Source organism: Phyllobates terribilis, unplaced genomic scaffold (assembly GCF_046119375.1).
Source record: "Phyllobates terribilis strain yellow unplaced genomic scaffold, ASM4611937v1 Scaffold_5__5_contigs__length_657084704, whole genome shotgun sequence".
NCBI lineage: Eukaryota > Metazoa > Chordata > Amphibia > Anura > Dendrobatidae > Phyllobates > Phyllobates terribilis.
This window is the reverse complement of record NW_027362765.1, coordinates 100,239,608-100,257,446: the sequence shown is the minus strand read 5'-3', so window position 1 is coordinate 100,257,446 and position 17,839 is coordinate 100,239,608. Positions and strand designations below refer to the sequence as shown.

At 43.0% G+C, this 17,839-nt stretch overlaps 1 non-coding gene and 1 pseudogene across 1 annotated transcript; both read right to left on the bottom strand.

Moving 5' to 3' along the window:
* Window positions 1-209: 209 nt before the first annotated feature.
* LOC141150839 (U2 spliceosomal RNA) lies at window positions 210-426 on the bottom strand (annotated as a pseudogene).
* A 6,169-nt stretch (window positions 427-6,595) lies between these two features.
* On the bottom strand, window positions 6,596-6,785 carry LOC141150511 (U2 spliceosomal RNA). The gene has a single exon (XR_012246699.1). It is a non-coding gene; the product is annotated as a U2 spliceosomal RNA (small nuclear RNA).
* Window positions 6,786-17,839: the final 11,054 nt, after the last annotated feature.

Sequence of the window (17,839 nt, the reverse complement as noted above, 5' to 3'; positions counted from 1 at the left end):
AGTACTGCATTATAGTACATGGCAATGCAATGCACAGTTGCTGAAGTTGAACCAAAACGAGTTTGTCATCTAGCTTCTGCAACTTTTAACATGAAAAATCCAATGAGGGGAAGAAAAGCCAAAAAGTCGTTCCAAAAATCCGACAAACAAGCAAAATCAACAAAATGCATTGAATTCAATTCTTTCTGATTTTATAAACTGCATTAAAGAAGGAGTGCACCGTTCCTGGAAATACTGCAATACCAGGTCAATGCTTGGAGTGGACAGAGCAAGCTCTTTTTCCATCTCCCTGTTCTAAAAATCCATTTAATATATGGTCCCCAGATAGGGGACGTATCAGATATTAAACTGATGATAACAGAATTTTTTTTTTTTCTACTCAGATCTTTAAGTCCACCATCACAAGTCATCATGTTAAAATGGTTTCAAACGTAAAAGTTTCCTCATTGTAGATAGCAAACTGGATCTTTTTTTGTTTTGTTTTTATTTTGCTTTTTTAAAAAAATTTACAGCTTATATTATTTTCCATATTCCAGTTTATTTCTCCTTTTAACTTTAAAATTTTCATTTCTTTACAGGGGGGTACATATGATACACCAAGAACATCACAAGTTAAGTACATTCCAATCTTTTTGCTTCCAAATTTCATTAGCTTTTTTATCACCAAACAACACCTTATCTCTCCAGAAATATAAAAACATATAACTTAGGCATAACTTAATACATTCTTGTACCGATACTTCCTTATGTTTAAAAATCAAAATATTCCGAGTTTTCCAAAGCGCCATTTTCACACAAGATAAAATTATCCATACAACCTTGAACACTTCATCCTTGACACCCAACCCGTAAAAAATCCTATTAAAATCTAGAAAATTAACACCACTTAGAGCTTTAACTAACTTACTAATCTTTTTCCATACTAATTGCGCATAACTACAGTTCCAAAAAATGTGCATGGGTGTTTCGCCAGCAGCACATTTACGTCTTGGACATTTTTCAAACCGTACCAATCCTCTTCTATATTGAAAATCTCGAGTTGGCAGACAGTCTTTAATACTACACCATATTAAGTCCTTGTGTTCATTAGTCAAACACTTAAAATTTGCATTTATCCAAATTTTATCAACAACATTATCGGAAAACCGCTCTACCGGACTAGCTATCACCCTGCTTTCTAAAACTTTTAAAATGTTCTTATGATTTCCAAGTATTTTAAGATCCATATTCATTAATTTAAAATCCCTCAGAATTCTTTCTAAAATAATATAATTCCCAGGTGGCATAAACTTATATGGCTGATCCAAATGCATTTGTAACCATTTGTGTTTCCTACTAAAGAAACCCAAATTGTATGTTAAAAAGGTTTTCAGTCTAGAAACCGGTCCTAATAAAGTGCATATGCAATTAGCAAGATACTTGGCATAAATGAAAGCTCTGATGTCTGGGAAGCCTTTCCCTCCTTTCCCTTTAATTTTGTACAACTCTTCCCTTTTTACACTTTCCATTTCTGACTTCCATAGGAAATTAAAACATAACTTAATTATCTTTTTCATTACATTAATAAGAGGTATAAAAACAGTTGAAATGTATAGAATTATCGGAAGTAAGACCTGCTTTATTATCAAGATTTTGCCTTCCATTGTTAAACTTCTCAAGTTCCAAAAATCAATCTTTTTCCTCACCCTTTCAAGCAGGGACTCCCAATTCCTCACATACCCCTAAAACTTTAATTTCCATTAATCTCATCAGCTTGCAATCCGAATTTAAAAGAAAGTTACCCATAGTTAAAACACCCGATTTTTCTAAATTTATTTTAAAACCAGATGCTCCACCAAACCACTCAACTGTCCTTAAAACTCTATTAAGACTCTTAATGTCCCGCACTAAAACCGACACATCATCAATATAAGCTAAAACCTTCACTTGATCATTCCTACTGCCGGGAATAAAAAAAACATTATTAATAACTTTATCTTTCCTAAAAGCAGTTAAAAGGGGTTCTATCGCACAAATGAAAAGTATAGGCGACAGGGGGCACCCTTGCTTAACCCCACAATTAATATTAATTTTTTCCGATAAAAAAACATTAATAGAAATCTTACTAAAACATAACTTATACAGACATTTAATACGCTCAATAAAAACACCAGGACATCCCATTATTTTTAAAACGGCAAATAAAAACTCATGAGCAACCCTATCATAAGCCTTCTCAAAATCAAGGGAAACGAGCGCCAAGTCCTGCTTCCTGTCAGCCACATCCCATATTATATCTCTCAATAAGATTAGCGTGTCGGTAATCTTATGATTCGGGACTGCACAAGACTGATCCACCTCAATAACTGACCCTATCACACTCTTTAATCTATTGGCCAATAGTTTTGCGTATACTTTATAGTCTGTATTAAGTAGCGTAATAGGCCTCCAATTTTTAATCAGTTCTTTTCCTCCTTTTTTATATAATAAAACAATAAGGCCTTCCGCCCATGACTTGGGAATATTAAAAGATGACTCCACTTCTAAAAACAACTCATAAAAATCTTCCCCTATAATATCCCACACAACCCTGTAAAACTCCACAGGGAGGCCATCCACACCTGGTGTCTTCTGATTTTGTAAAGTGCAAATAGTATTAAATATCTCCTCCTTAGTAAACTCTCTAGATAAAAGTAATTTTTCTTCCTCACTAAGAGCTATATCCAGAACCTCTAAAAAATGGTTTTTCAATGATTCATCAATCTTTTTTCGAGAAAACAGATCATCATAAAACATTTTGGCCTTCAATGCTTTCCCATCTGGGCTCACCTCACCCTCTAAGACCTCAATAAAATCCTTTTTTCCACATATTTTTTTAAAGAAAAACTTAGTACACTTCTCATCCTCATCCAGGAGCTTTACCCTAGAGTTAAAGATGATTTCTTTTCCCTTCTCTTTTAGTGCATTCTGAATTTTCTCCTCTACCTCACTAATACTGCTGTCCATATTAACTTCATTGTTTTGAAAAAAATAATAACACTGCAAAATAGCATTTAACGTAACATAAAACTGCCTTTTCTCATACGCTTTCCTCTTTCCCAATTTAACAAAGAAGGATCTGATCTTACCCTACATAAAATCCCACCAGTCTAAAATACACTTAAAACCCTTTTTGTTCAGTTTTAATTCATTAAAAAAAAACTTAAAATCTTCTTTGAAATTCTCGCCCTGTAATAAAGAAACATTCAGTTTCCAATGCGAAGATTTTTTCGTACCGCAAGGGTCTATTACTAAAGTGCATTCCAATAACTTATGATCCGAAAAAGGATTAATACTTGTCTTAAAAGAGGAACATTTAAAAGAATCAGACATAAAAAAGTGATCAATCCTAGACGTAAAACCTCTGTTTGACCACGTAACTTCAAATTCTTTCTTACTACCATCCACAGCCCATGCATCCTTTAAACTGAAGGCAGAAATTATGTTCTTAAGGCAGGTTACCGACCCATCCCTTACATTATTTAACTGTCAGTTAAAATCCCCACCAATTAAATTCGGATCTGCACCTGGTAAAAATAACTGTAAAATCTCGAATAAATGTAATCTTTGACTTTTTTCAGTATGAGCATAAACATTAAAACAACGCACCCTTTTACCCTCCCTCATTACTTCCACACATAGAATACAACCAGGGTAAATTTCTTCATACTTCACCACCTCCCACTCACTAGAGCACAAAAAACCCACCCCATCACTTTTCAATTCATTCCCACCAGAAAAAAACATGTTACCCTTCCATATTCCGCGTAAAAATTCATAGCTCATTTTCCTTTCTAAATTACATTCTTGTAAAAAAATAAAATCGCATTTCTCATTATTCAAAAAATCATATAATGCAGTGCGTTTGTATAAATTGTTCAACCCCTGAACATTCAGGGATACAGCAGTAATCATCTTCTAGTATTAGGCCCAGGGCTAATCCCTCCGCCCTCATCTACCAAAGGTGATTTCACATCCACCATTAAGGATTCTTGATCAGAAGAACTTGAGGGAGACACATCCCCAAACAATGAGGACGCGTCCACACGAGATTTTTTCCCACTCCAGTCCTCCATGGCCTCCTGTAGCTCTTCTTGCCATGTACTCCTTTTTAAAGATTTTGAACTTTTTCCTGGGCACAAGGAATCCCTGACGACAACTCTGATAATGCCGCCAGAGTAACTGCTGTATCCGCAATACCTTGTTGCCCCTCCTTTTCCTCTTCCAATGTTCCTTCCTCTCTTCTATCTTCTTTCCTCTCTCCTTCCTTCTTTTTTTCTTCTTTCTTCTCGTCTTCCTTCTTCTTTTCTTCCTTCTTCTTTTCTTCCTTCTTCTTTTCTTCCTTCTTCCTTTCTTCCTTCTTCCTTTCTTCTTTCTTCTTTTCTTCAGCTTTCTTCCTCTCTTCTCTTTTTTCTCTATTACTCAGAGGCGCCGAAACCTCTACTTCCTGCACCACATTAGAAGAACTTTCTGATCCTCCATCCTCCATCTGCACACCATCCTCTTGTTTATCTTCAGCATCAGCCTCAGATGTTTGCCTGGCTTGCATTGGGCACTCTCTCGCCTGATGAACCGGACCAGAACATACTTCACAAGGGGCACAATTTTCATCCATATGACCATATTTCCGACATCGTTTACAATATGGTGGCATATTAGAAAAAACAAAAAGCCTCTGTCTCTATTTATGAACACGACTGGTGGGGGTCTTAAGACACCCCCCTCCACTGACGGGTCCTTTTTAAAAACGACGTGATACAGTCTCTTGCCGTTCCAGGCCCCAAAACCAGTCGTACAACGTTTTTTCATAATTAATACAGAACAAAACCTTCTTAAGTATGAAGTCACTTGCTCATCAGATATGAAAGGGTTATACATATGTATTGTTAGAGTCCTTTGATCAAATTGAAAGCGAAGCGAGGCTGGAATTCCTTCCAATACCTCACTATGCTCACAGGTTGCAGCATATTTAAAACTGGAAAAAACCCTCTCACATACACCAGCACCTATCAAAGTCACATCGTGTACTCCTCTGTTAGAAAATGACTGAACACAAAAGTATTCATCCTTGCCGATATGCAAGACAGGAGTAAAGACTTTCCTATACAAAAAGTCCAAGTTTTTAACTTGCCTAAATTCCGCACTCACCACAAACCGGATGGTATCCTTCATGTAGGCATCGTCCTGATCCAAATTGTTCTCCATTTCCACACAGAGAAAATTCAAAAGAAAGCCCGATGACGTCCAAAATTAGCGACACCAGACTCGATCCCTTCTGCTCAGCATCGTCCAGAACTCCAGTCCCAAAGAACTCCTCCTCCACGATCCAGAATTCCTTCCACGCCGAAAGGTACGAGAAACACCTTCCTTCCTTCCCAATAGCAGCAGTTCCAAATGGAAAAGGCCGAGAGAGAATTCCAGCGATCACGAACCTGCCTCCTGACACCAATCACAAGGATCGTGCCAAAAGGCCGAGAAGCGATAAACAGAATTGGTTTCGGCCTAGGGTGCCACCCTCGGATCCTGAAAAGTCCATTTGTGGAGATGGGCACCTGGACTCCCGTTAAGAAGACATGTTGTCAACCTCTAGATCCCTTACATGCCTGCACTTTTCAGCTTGCTGCTGCTGCAATCCACGTGTTTTAGATCTGCATAACTCCACCTATTTTAGAACAGCACCCTCACCCCCTGCTGTTCCCACCCGCCTCAACACCGGAAGGAGGGAGGAGAACCAATTAAGGGGGAAAAAAATGAGCAGCCGTCTACCTTTAGCAGGAGTGTTGCTGATTACTTACCTTACCTGCTGCTGCTGGCTGTCCAGCAGCAGACTGAAGGTGGCTGCTGCCGTGCGCAGGTATATAAAGGTCAGAGCTTATTATGACACGCGCAGTGTTCCATTGCCACATTCCATCTACTGCAGGCAGGATACCTGGCTGACTGAACAGCACTGAGAAGCTCACAGAGACCGCCATAAGCAACACTTTAAAAGAACGCCACAGACCAATCAACCAAACTTTCTTGGGTTATTTTTTATAGTCTGCAGGCATGAAATTAAAGAAGTCAGCGTTCCACCAGAGGGAGACAACATTTCAGAAAAGTCATTGTAGCAAGCCAAAAAAGAAATTTTAGGTGCAGGGTAACCAGTGCAGCACATACCTGTTGGCTCAGGTGAGTTTAAACGGCTGCAGTTGATAACAAGGGCATTTGCTAAATAGATGGTGTGTGTGCAACAATATACTGAAAGGACAATTATATTGTGCAGCTTATCTCACCACCTGTAGTTAGTTAGGTGAAAGCTCCAAAATGCTTGCCTAATATGGCTGTTTATCCAAAAGGAAAGAAAGGGGGAGAGCTAGATAGATAGCATTGCATTACAGTACAATGAAATGCAATGCACAGTTGGTAAAGTTGAACGAAAACGAGTTTGTCATCTGGCTTCTGCAACTGTTAACATGAAAAATCCAATGAGGCGAAGAAAAGCAAAGCCAAAAAAGTCGTTCTAAAAATGCGACAAACAAGCAAAATCAACAAAATGCATTGAATTCAATTCTTTCTGATTTTAGAAACTGCATTAAAGAAGGGGTGCACCGGTCCTGGAGATACTGCAATACCAGGTCAATGCGTGGAGTGGACAGAGCAAGCTCTTTTTCCATCTCCCTGTTCTAAAAATCCATTTAATATATGGTCCCCAGATAGGGGACGTATCAGATATTAAACTGATAAGAACAGATCAGGTTTCAACATATTTTATTAAGTGCGTAAAAGATTGTTTACAATCAAAAACAACAACACAAAACAGTACAATAATAAAACACAGAATTCCACCCATAAAAAACCCATATGCGATTAGCATCCCTCCTCCCAATACATTTGACATCGCTCAAGTAATAAATATACATCTGGCTAAAAGCAATTTTAAGACAATCCGTCACAGAAACAGCATCACGTTTAAAAAGTAAAATATTGCGTGCCTTCCAAAGGGCGTCCTTAAAACAGTTAATCATACACCAACATATACAATACTGCTGAGGGGTAGGACATTTAAAAAGGCCATATAAAACATATTCATGGTTAAATTCTCTTAAACCGCAAGTCCATTTTAAAAGAATCCCAACTTTGTGCCAAATTTCCTGTGCAAACGGACAATTCCACATAAGGTGCAAGGTGGTTTCGTTATTAACACATGAGTCTCTGGGGCATTTGGCTCTGGCCACCAGGCCTCACCTGTGTTGAAACTCTCTGGTGGGGAGGCACTGGTGGACCACCATCCATGCAATATCCTTGTGTCCATTTGCTAAGAATTTTCCGAAGACATTCTTCCAAACTTGCTTCGATCTCTCTTCTGAGAAATTTACAACGGAGGTCACATCTTCATTCCTCCTCAGAAAAGATAAAAGCTTCTTGCGGTCTTTAAAAATGTCCATATTAAAATCACCAAGGCTATAAAATCGCACACAACCGTCACGTCATCCATGTAGCCAAAGACTCTCACATCACTGCCACCTCCGCCAGGAACAGGAAACCCTCTAATCACTTTGTCTTTTCTTATTGCGCTCAGCAGGGCCTCCATGGCGCAGATGAACAGGATGGGCGACAAGGGGCATCCCTGCTTCACTCCAGACTCAAGGGGAACTCCATCTGTTAAAAAGCCATTAAGAGAGATTTGACTAAAACAATTTTTATATAAAATCTTAATACAATTTAAAAGCATATTAGGGATACCCATTCTTTCTAAAACTCTAAAAAGAAATCTATGAGAGACTCTATCGAAAGCTTTTTCAAAATCTAGGGCTAAAAGAGCTACATTTTTACCCCGGTCTCTGGAATACCAAATTACATCCCTTAATACGTTTAAAACCTCTGAAATACTTCTGCCTGGTACACTACAAACCTGCTCAGGCCGGATCAGTTTGGCAATGACACTCCTGAGCCGGTCTGCAACCACCTTAGCAAGTACCTTGTAATCAACGTTTAGGAGAGATATGGGTCTCCAATTCGCTAGAGCACTGCGGTCACCTTTTTTTATATATTAAAGACACCACTCCTCTCCTCCACGAAAATGGCAACTGTTCACACATAAAAACTTCCTTAAAAAGCATTAAAAGGTCCTCTTTTAAAATGTCCCAAAAGGTAAGGTAAAATTCTACAGGTAGTCCGTCAGACCCAGGTGCTTTGCCCTTAGAGAAACTTTTAAAAACATAAAATAATTCCTCTAAAACAATATCGTGTTCTAAAAACTCCTGGTCTGTAAAATTTAACTTAAAATCGAGATCATTAAGAGCATCAGATAAAAAGGACTCATCTATACACTTTTTACCAAAAAGATGCTTATAAAAGTTAAAAGTAGCATTCAACATTCCCTGCATAGATGTTTCACCCTCTAGATTTGTGATCACTTCTCTTTTATCCATGACTTTTTTGAAGAAGAAGCGAGAGCACTTCTCCCCCTCCTCCAAGTACTGCACTCTAGAGTTAAAAATAATCTCTTTCCCCTTTGTGTCTATGCAGTTCTGGATTTCAGTTTTTAGGCTAGCAATGTCATCTCCCACCTCCACCCCTAGCTCTTTGAATTTAAAAGTGTTTGTAGTTTGGTGTTAAGATCACTAAAACATATTTTTTTCTCTCTAGCTTTACGTCTCCCTGCTTTTATAAAAAACATTCTGACTTTTTTTTTCAAATTTTCCCACCCGGTTATCATAGGGGCATCAGAAGGTTTTTGTCACCGCCAGGCTTGATAGGCTTTACCAAAGTCTTGTCGAATCAAAGGGTCCTCCAGCAGGCAAGTACTTAGACACCAGAGGCCCTTGTTGACCCTCTGCTCATCCCGGTATTCAAGGTGCACCTCCAAGCCCTTATGGTCAGAAAATATATTTGATGTTAAAACACATTTTACAGGGTTAAAATCATCTGATAGGAAAATGAAATCGATCCTGGAGGACACCCCTCTTCCGGACCACGTGTAACCAGGGTCCGTCGGTAGGAGTGACCTCCACGCATCGCATAATTTAAAATCAGTTATAAAATCTTTCAATAGATGACATGACTTATCCAATTTGCGTAAAGGTTCACCCCCCGCTCGTTGTTCACTAGCATAAAGACAATTAAAATCACCCCCTATGATCAGGGGAGATGACCCAGTACAGTACAATGGCAATATCCCAAATAAATTAATTCTCTCTTGCTTATCAGGGGGAGCATAAACATTCATTACACGTAGGATAAAACCATTAAATTTAAAATGCACTAAAACCACTCTGCCTGGTACTATTTCTATAACAGTATTTATAGTAATATTTCTCCCACGACAGAGGAAGCCCACCCTCGCTGACTTTTTGTCATTGGAGCCAGACCAGATGGAGGGCCCCAGTCTCCAATCTGTCTTGATATCATTATAATTTAGTGCATGTTGTATCCCGCATTCCTGTATTAAACATATGTCAAAGTCAGTGGTTTCTAAGTGCTTGAATAGAGCAGCCCTACGAACTGGGCTCTTTAATGACCTCACATTCAGTGAGACAAGTCTTAACGTGGGCATTCATAGGTCAGGGTGGTAGATCTTCCATGAGGACGCCTGACTCAAAGCCCTGTATGACAAATTGCTCCAGGACATCCGGGCTATAGGACCCAAATGACTCGATATTCTGAGAGCCGGCGGTTGCCCCCTCGTAGGTCACGGTTCCCAGCCACATTCCAGGAGACTCTGGGGTTTCGACATTCCGTCTCTTTTTCGGGGCAGACTCCACTAGGTCACTGGTGCAGTCCTCCTCTTCCTCCACCTCCTCCAGGGGGGGAGACTGGTCCATCAGGATAAGATCACCAACACAGATTTCCTGATGTTCGCCACCTAGAAGCAAAGCCCCCTCATCTGGCTGGCTAATCGCCCTGGAAGATCCTGAGGCCATCGCTGTGTGGTTCCCTGTAGACAACCGCACAGGGGCACCACCCTCCAGCCCAACAGGATCGGTATCAGGAACCATCGATACGGAGGATACCCTCCCAGAAGGAGGGCCCCCCCGCTCCTGTCCATGCGAGGTCCACCCATCGTTAAGGGACTTCGATGCAGGGGCCACCCCCAAGGGGCCTCCGGCTCCCTGCTCCATTCCAGCCTTCTCGCCCTTCGAACCGCCCTTTGCCTGCCCGCCGGTGAGAACCGGTGGGCGAATTTGCTCAGCCGCTGGAGAGGGCCCACTCATATGTGCTCCCGACGACGGCCCGCCAGTGAAGACTGGCGGGCGCATCGACTCAGCTTCAGAAGATGCAGCTTCTGCGTAGGTCCTGGTCCTGTTGGGGCATCCTCGGAACATGTGGCCCGCCTCACCGCAGAGATTACATTTTCTCCCAACGGGACAGTTCCTCATTAAATGTCCGTAACAGCTGCAATTATTGCAGCGGTCTGCTTTCCTGCCCATGCAGGACGTTTGGGTATGACCCATTTGTCCACAGTTCCTGCAACATACTGGCATAATAGGGTAAAATAAGTAGCCTCTGCTCTTACCGATCACGAAGGTTGAGGGAGTGTGTAGCATTCCTCCCACTCCGCTTAGGTCCCTCTTTAGACGAGCCAGGTACCTCCTCTTGCCGCACCAGAAGCCTACCGCGTTCTTCACAGTGCCCAGGTATCTCAGTTCGTCACAATAACGGGTAAGGTAGGTCGATATGTCTGCGGCTTCCACAAAGGGGTTCGGGAAATGCACCACGATGGGGATCTCGTTATAGGCATACAAGAGACAAAAGGTTAGTCCATCCAATTCATCTAAGTAGTTTTTCTCATTTACCTTTTGTACGAGTTGCTGACTAGTGTTGAGCCACCCCCGTAGTGTTCGGGTTCGGTTCGGTTCGTCGAACACCGGGATGTTCGAGGAACTGTTCGTCGAACTGTTCGTCGAACACCTTAGAACACCGTCGAACACCGTTAAAACCAATGGCAGGCAAACAAAAACACATAGAAACACATAGAAAACACCTGCAAAGGTGTCCAAAAGCTGACAAACTGCTCAGAAGACACTCTCTTTAAAAAAGCCGGCCGGCAAATTCAGCAGCGGCATACACCGGTACCCGACAATTTAGACAAGAAGGAATAGAGCATCACACATAGATTAGATAGATAGAAACATGTCAGTCACACATATAAGAAGCACAGTGACAGTGTTGGTTACTGCACTTGTCATTTAGTGTAAAGGATTTATTAAAAAAAATATTAGTGTTTTCATGCACCGTCTCTTTAAAAAAGCCGGCCGGCAATTCAGCATCTGTACCCGACAATTTAGAACAGAAAGAATAGAGCTTCACACATAGATTAGATAGATAGAAACATGTCAGTCACATATATAATAAGTACAGTGATAGTGTTGCTTACTGTACTTGTCATTTAGTGTAAAGGATTTATTTAAAAAAATAATAGTGTTTTCATGCACTGTCTCTTTAAAAAAGCCGGCCGGCAATTCAGCAGCGGTACCCGACAATTTAGAACAGAAAGATAGAGCATCACACATAGATTAGATAGATAGAAACATGTCAGTCACATATATATGAAGTACAGTGATAGTGTTGGTTACTGTACTTGTCATTTAGTATTAAAATAAAGGATTTATTATTAAAAAAATTGGCGTGGGGTTCCCCTTAATTTTAGGCTCTAGCGGAGGTTAAGCAGACGGCTGGGGCAGATGTTTGAAGCCTGGGAAGGGGGTAATACCCACGGAGCTTCCCAGGCTACTAATATCAGCCCCCAGCTGAATACATAGCCTTTACTAGCTATTAAAATGGGGGACCCCCCAAAAAAAATGACGTGGGGTCCCCCCTAATTTAATAGCTAGCAAAGGCTAGGCAGACAGCTGGGGGCTGATATTAATAGCCCAGGAAGGGAGCCATGAATATTGGCCCCCTCCCAGGCTAGAAACACCAGCCGTCAGCCGCCCCAGAAATGGCGCATTCATAGGATGCGCCAATTCTGGCACTTAGCCTCGCTCTTCCACGCTGCCCTGGTGCGGTGGCAGGGGGTAATAGGGTTGGGGTTGATGTCAGCTTGTAATGCCAGCTGACATCAAGCCCAGGTTAGTAATGGAGAGGCGTCTATAAGACACCCCCATTACTAACCCCATAGTCAAAGTTAAAAAAAACACAAACACCCAGAATAAAGTCCTTTAATTGAAATAAAGACACAGTCCTTTATTGTTCTAAATTAAACCATACTTACCGTCACGCCCATTCCAGCTGAAGCCAACGATCTCCTGCAATAAAAGAAAAATAATAAAGCAACCTCATCCTTACCTTTCCATGGTTCCCACGACAGCTTCAGCTCTGCTACATCGAGATGACAGGCTGGACCGCAGCAGAACGCTGCCATCCAGCCTGTCATCCCGCAGACACTGAGAAGCGCAGGCTTGCTTGCGCTGCTCAGCGTCTCTCTGTGACGACATCCAGATGAGCCGAGTTCATGTCCAATGAACTCGGCTCACCTCATTCACGTCACTGACAGCGTGGGAAAATTCTCACGCTGAAGCGCTGATTGCAGGAGAATTTTCCCACGCTGTCAGTGACGTGCAGGAGGTGAGCTGAGTTCATTGGACATGAGCTCACCTCATGCACATCACTGACAGCGTGGGAGAATTCTCCTGCACTCAGCACTTCAGCGTGAGAATTTTCCCACGCTGTCAGTGACGTGCATGAGGTGAGCCGAGTTCATTGGACATGACCTCGGCTCATCTGGATGCCGTCACAGCGAGACAGTGAGGAGCGCAAGCATGCCTGCGCTTCTCAGTGTCTGCGGGATGACAGACTGGATGGCAGCGTTCTGCTGCGGTCCAGCCAGTCATCTCGATGTAGCAGAGCTGAAGCTGTCGTGGGAACCATGGAAAGGTAAGGATGAGGTTGGTTTATTATTTTTCTTTTATTGCAGGAGATCGTTGGCTTCAGCTGGAATAGGTGTGATGGTAAGTATGGTTTAATTTAGAACAATAAAGAATTGTGTCTTTATTTCAATTAAAGGACTTTATTCTGGGTGTTGTGTTTTTTTTAAATACTTTACTAGAAATTCATGGCGGTCATGTCTAATACTGGCGTGACCCCATGAATTTTGGGCTTGGGGCCAGCTGATAATACCAAGCTGGCCCTAACCCCTTTATTACCCAGTGAGCCACCGCACCAGGGCCCTGGATGAGTTGGGTACAGCGCCAGAAGATGGCGCTTCTATGAACGCGCCATTTTCCGGGGTGGCTGCGGACTGCAATTTGTAGCGGGGGGGGGCCCAGAAAGCTTGGGCCTCCCTGCGCTGCAGATTCCAGCCCCCAGCTGCTTAGTTGTACCTGGCTGGACACAAAAATAGGGCGAAGCCCCACGTACTTTTTTTTTAATTATTTCATGAAATTCATGAAATAATTAAGAAAAAAAGGCCTTCCCTATATTGTTGTGTCCGGCCAGGTACAAATAGGCAGCTGGTGGTTGGGGGCAGCCCGTTCCTGCCTGCTGTACCTGGCTGGACACAAATATTGTGCGAAGCCCCACTTCAATTTTTTTTAATTATTTCATGAAATTCATGAAATAATTAAGAAAAAAAGGGCTTCCCTATATTGTTGTGTCCGGCCAGGTACAAATAGGCAGCTGGTGGTTGGGGGCAGCCCGTTCCTGCCTGCTGTACCTGGCTGGACACAAATATAGTGCGAAGCCCCACTTAAATTTTTTTAAATTATTTCAGGAAATTCATGAAATAATTTAAAAAAAATTGACGTGGGGCTTCGCACTATATTTGTGTCCAGCCAGGTACAGCAGGCAGGAACGGGCTGCCCCCAACCACCAGCTGCCTATTTGTACCTGGCCGGACACAACAATATAGGGAAGCCCTTTTTTTCTTAATTATTTCATGAAATAATTTAAAGAAAATTGACGTGGGGCTTCGCCCTGTTTTTGTGTCCAGCCAGGTACAACTAGGCAGCTGGGGGCTGGAATCCGCAGCGCAGGGAGGCCCAAGCTTTCTGGGCCACCCCCGCTGCAAATTGCAGTCCGCAGCCACCCCGGAAAATGGCGCGTTCATAGAAGCGCCATCTTCTGGCGCTGTACCCAACTCATCCAGGGCCCTGATGCGGTGGCTCACTGGGTAATAAAGGGGTTAGGGCCAGCTTGGCATTATCATCTGGCCCTAAGCCCGAAATTCATGGGGTCACGCCAATATTAGACATGACCACCATGAATTTCTAGTAAAGTATTTAAAAAAAACACAACACCCAGAAAAAAGTCCTTTAATTGAAATAAACACACAATTCTTTATTGTTCTAAATTAAACCATACTTACCATCACGCCCATTCCAGCTGAAGCCAACGATCTCCTGAAATAAAAGAAAAATAATAAAGCAACATCATCCTTACCTTTCCATGGTTCCCATGACAGCTTCAGCTCTGCTACATCGAGATGACAGGCTGGACCGCAGCAGAACGCTGACATCCAGCCTATCATCCCGCAGACACTGAGAAGCGCAGGCTTGCTTGCGCTCCACAGTGTCTCTCTGTGAGGGCATCCAGATGAGCCGAGTTAATGTCCAATGAACTCGGCTCACCTCATGCACGTCACTGACAGCGTGGGAAAATTCTCCTGCACTCAGCGCTTCAGCGTGGGAGAATTCTCACACTGAAGCGCTGAGTGCAGGAGAATTCTCCCACGCTGTCAGTGACGTGCAGGAGGTGAGCTGAGTTCATTGGACATGAGCTCACCTTATGCACGTCACTGACAGCGTGGGAAAATTCTCCTGCACTCAGCGCTTCAGCTTGAGAATTTTCCCACGCTGTCAGTGACGTGCATGAGGTGAGCCGAGTTCATTGGACATGAACTCGGCTCATCTGGATGTCGTCACAGAGAGACGCTGAGCAGCGCAAGCAAGCCTGCGCTTCTCAGTGTCTGCGGGATGAGAGGCTGGATGGCAGCGTTCTGCTGCGGTCCAGCCTGTCATCTCGATGTAGCAGAGCTGAAGCTGTGGTGGGAACCATGGAAAGGTAAGGATGAGGTTGCTTTATTATTTTTCTTTTATTGCAGGAGATCGTTGGCTTCAGCTGGAATGGGCGTGACGGTAAGTATGGTTTAATTTAGAACAATAAAGGACTGTGTCTTTATTTCAATTAAAGGACTTTATTCTGGGTGTTTGTGTTTTTTTTAACTTTGACTATGGGGTTAGTAATGGGGGTGTCTTATAGACGCCTCTCCATTACTAACCTGGGCTTGATGTCAGCTGGCATTATAAGCTGACATCAACCCCAACCCTATTACCCCCTGCCACCGCACCAGGGCAGCGTGGAAGAGCGAGGCTAAGTGCCAGAATTGGCGCATCCTATGAATGCGCCATTTCTGGGGCGGCTGACGGCTGGTGTTTCTAGCCTGGGAGGGGGCCAATATTCATGGCTCCCTTCCTGGGCTATTAATATCAGCCCCCAGCTGTCTGCCTAGCCTTTGCTAGCTATTAAATTAGGGGGGACCCCACGTCATTTTTTTTGGGGGGTCCCCCATTTTAATAGCTAGTAAAGGCTAGGTATTCAGCTGGGGGCTGATATTAGTAGCCTGGGAAGCTCCGTGGGTATTACCCCCTTCCCAGGCTTCAAACATCTGCCCCAGCCGTCTGCTTAACCTCCGCTAGAGCCTAAAATTAAGGGGAACCCCACGCCAATTTTTTTAATAATAAATCCTTTATTTTAATACTAAATGACAAGTACAGTAACCAACACTATCACTGTACTTCATATATATGTGGCTGACATGTTTCTATCTATCTAATCTATGTGTGATGCTCTATCTTTCTGTTCTAAATTGTCGGGTACAGATGCTGAATTGCCGGCCGGCTTTTTTAAAGAGACGGTGCATGAAAACACTATTATTTTTTTTGATAAATCCTTTACGCTAAATGACAAGTACAGTAAGCAGCACTTTCACTGTACTTCGTATATATGTGGCTGACATGTTTATATCTATCTAATCTATGTGTGAAGCTCTATTCTTTCGGTTCTAAATTGTCGGGTACAGGTGTATGCCGCTGCTGAATTGCCGGCTTTTCATGTTTCACTGTTGGCACTGTTCCCATCGATTTGGGCAATCACTGTAATGCCACAACCACCATGGCTGTGACATTACAGTGAGTGGCAGACAATCCATGCAGGACACGCTTTTGGTGTACGAACAGTTATCGAACATAACCTCGAACAGCCGAATTTTTTGCAAATCATTCGGGTTCGTCGAACAACTCGAACACCGCCCAAAACAGCTCGAATTTGAGATTGGCGAACAGTTCTAGTCGAACACCGCTCATCTCTATTGCTGACAGCATCCCTGGCTCTTGAAGGTGATTGTGTAAGTCCCCTTGTACTCGTTATCCTGGAAGCAGAATATGTCTTCCCGCCGAAACTCCAGAACTCCGAGCAGAATCCTATGGCAGATGTAGTCCAAATTCTTCTCCGTCATCGATCCTGCTCCAACTTCAGTCCTCACGGTGTTCCGCATCCGGTCATCACCCGATGAATATGTGAGCGTTGCCGGCATCCTTCACTCTGTCACGTACCAACTCAATTCTCTGAAAGGCGCAAGCCTTCATGAGATCCCTTCCCGTTGCTCCCGGACTAATCCTTCCTCCCAATAGCTGCAGGGGGGTTAAGTCCCTCCGAAGAGGAACGATCCCCCCAGGCCGAGAGAAAGGGTACCAGGAGCACCTCGCAGGCAAGACCACACAGGTAAACCTTATACATCATGCCAAAAGGACGAGAAGCCTTAAACAGAATTGGTTTCGGCCTAGGGTGCCACCCTCGGATCCTGAAAAGTCCATTTGTGGAGATGGGCACCTGGACTCCCGTTAAGAAGACATGTTGTCAACCTCTAGATCCCTTACATGCCTGCACTTTTCGGCTTGCTGCTGCTGCAATCCACGCATTTTAGATCTGCATAACTCCACCTATTTTAGCACACCACCCTCACCCCCTGCTGTTCCCACCCGCCTCAACACCGGAGGGAGGGAGGAGAACCAATTAAGGGGGAAAAAAAACGAGCACCCGTCTACCCTTAGCAGGAGTGTTGCTGATTACCTGCTGCTGCTGACTGTCCAGCAGCAGACTGAAGGTGGCTGCTGCCGTGCGCAGGTATATAAAGGCTCAGAGCCTATTATGACACGCGCAGTGTTCCATTGCCACATTCCATCTACTGCAGGCAGGATACCTGGCTGACTGAACAGCACTGAGAAGCTCACAGAGACCGCCATAAGCAACACTTTAAAAGAACGCCACAGACCAATCAACCAAACTTTTTTGGGTTATTTTTTATAGTCTGCAGGCATGAAATTAAAGAAGTCAGTGTTCTACCAGAGGGAGACAACATTTCAGAAAAGTCATTGTAGCAAGCCAAAAAAGAAATTTTAAGTGCAGGGTAACCAGCTCACATACCTGTTAGCTCAGGTGAGTTTAAACGGCTGCAGTTGATAACAAGGGCATTTGCTAAATAGATGGTGTGTGTGCAACAATATACTGAAAGGACAATTATATTGTGCAGCTTATCTCACCACCTGTAGTTAGTTAGGTGAAAGCTCCAAAATGCTTGCCTAATATGGCTGTTTATCCAATAGGAAGGAAAAGGGGAGAGCTAGATAGATAGCATTGCATTACAGTACAATAAAATGCAATGCACAGTTGGTGAAGTTGAACGAAAACGAGTTTGTCATCTGGCTTCTGCAACTTTTAACATGAAAAATCCAATGAGGCGAAGAAAAGCAAAGCCAAAAAAGTCATTCCAAAAATGCGACAAACAAGCAAAATCAACAAAATGCATTGAATTCAATTCTTTCTGATTTTATAAACTGCATTAAAG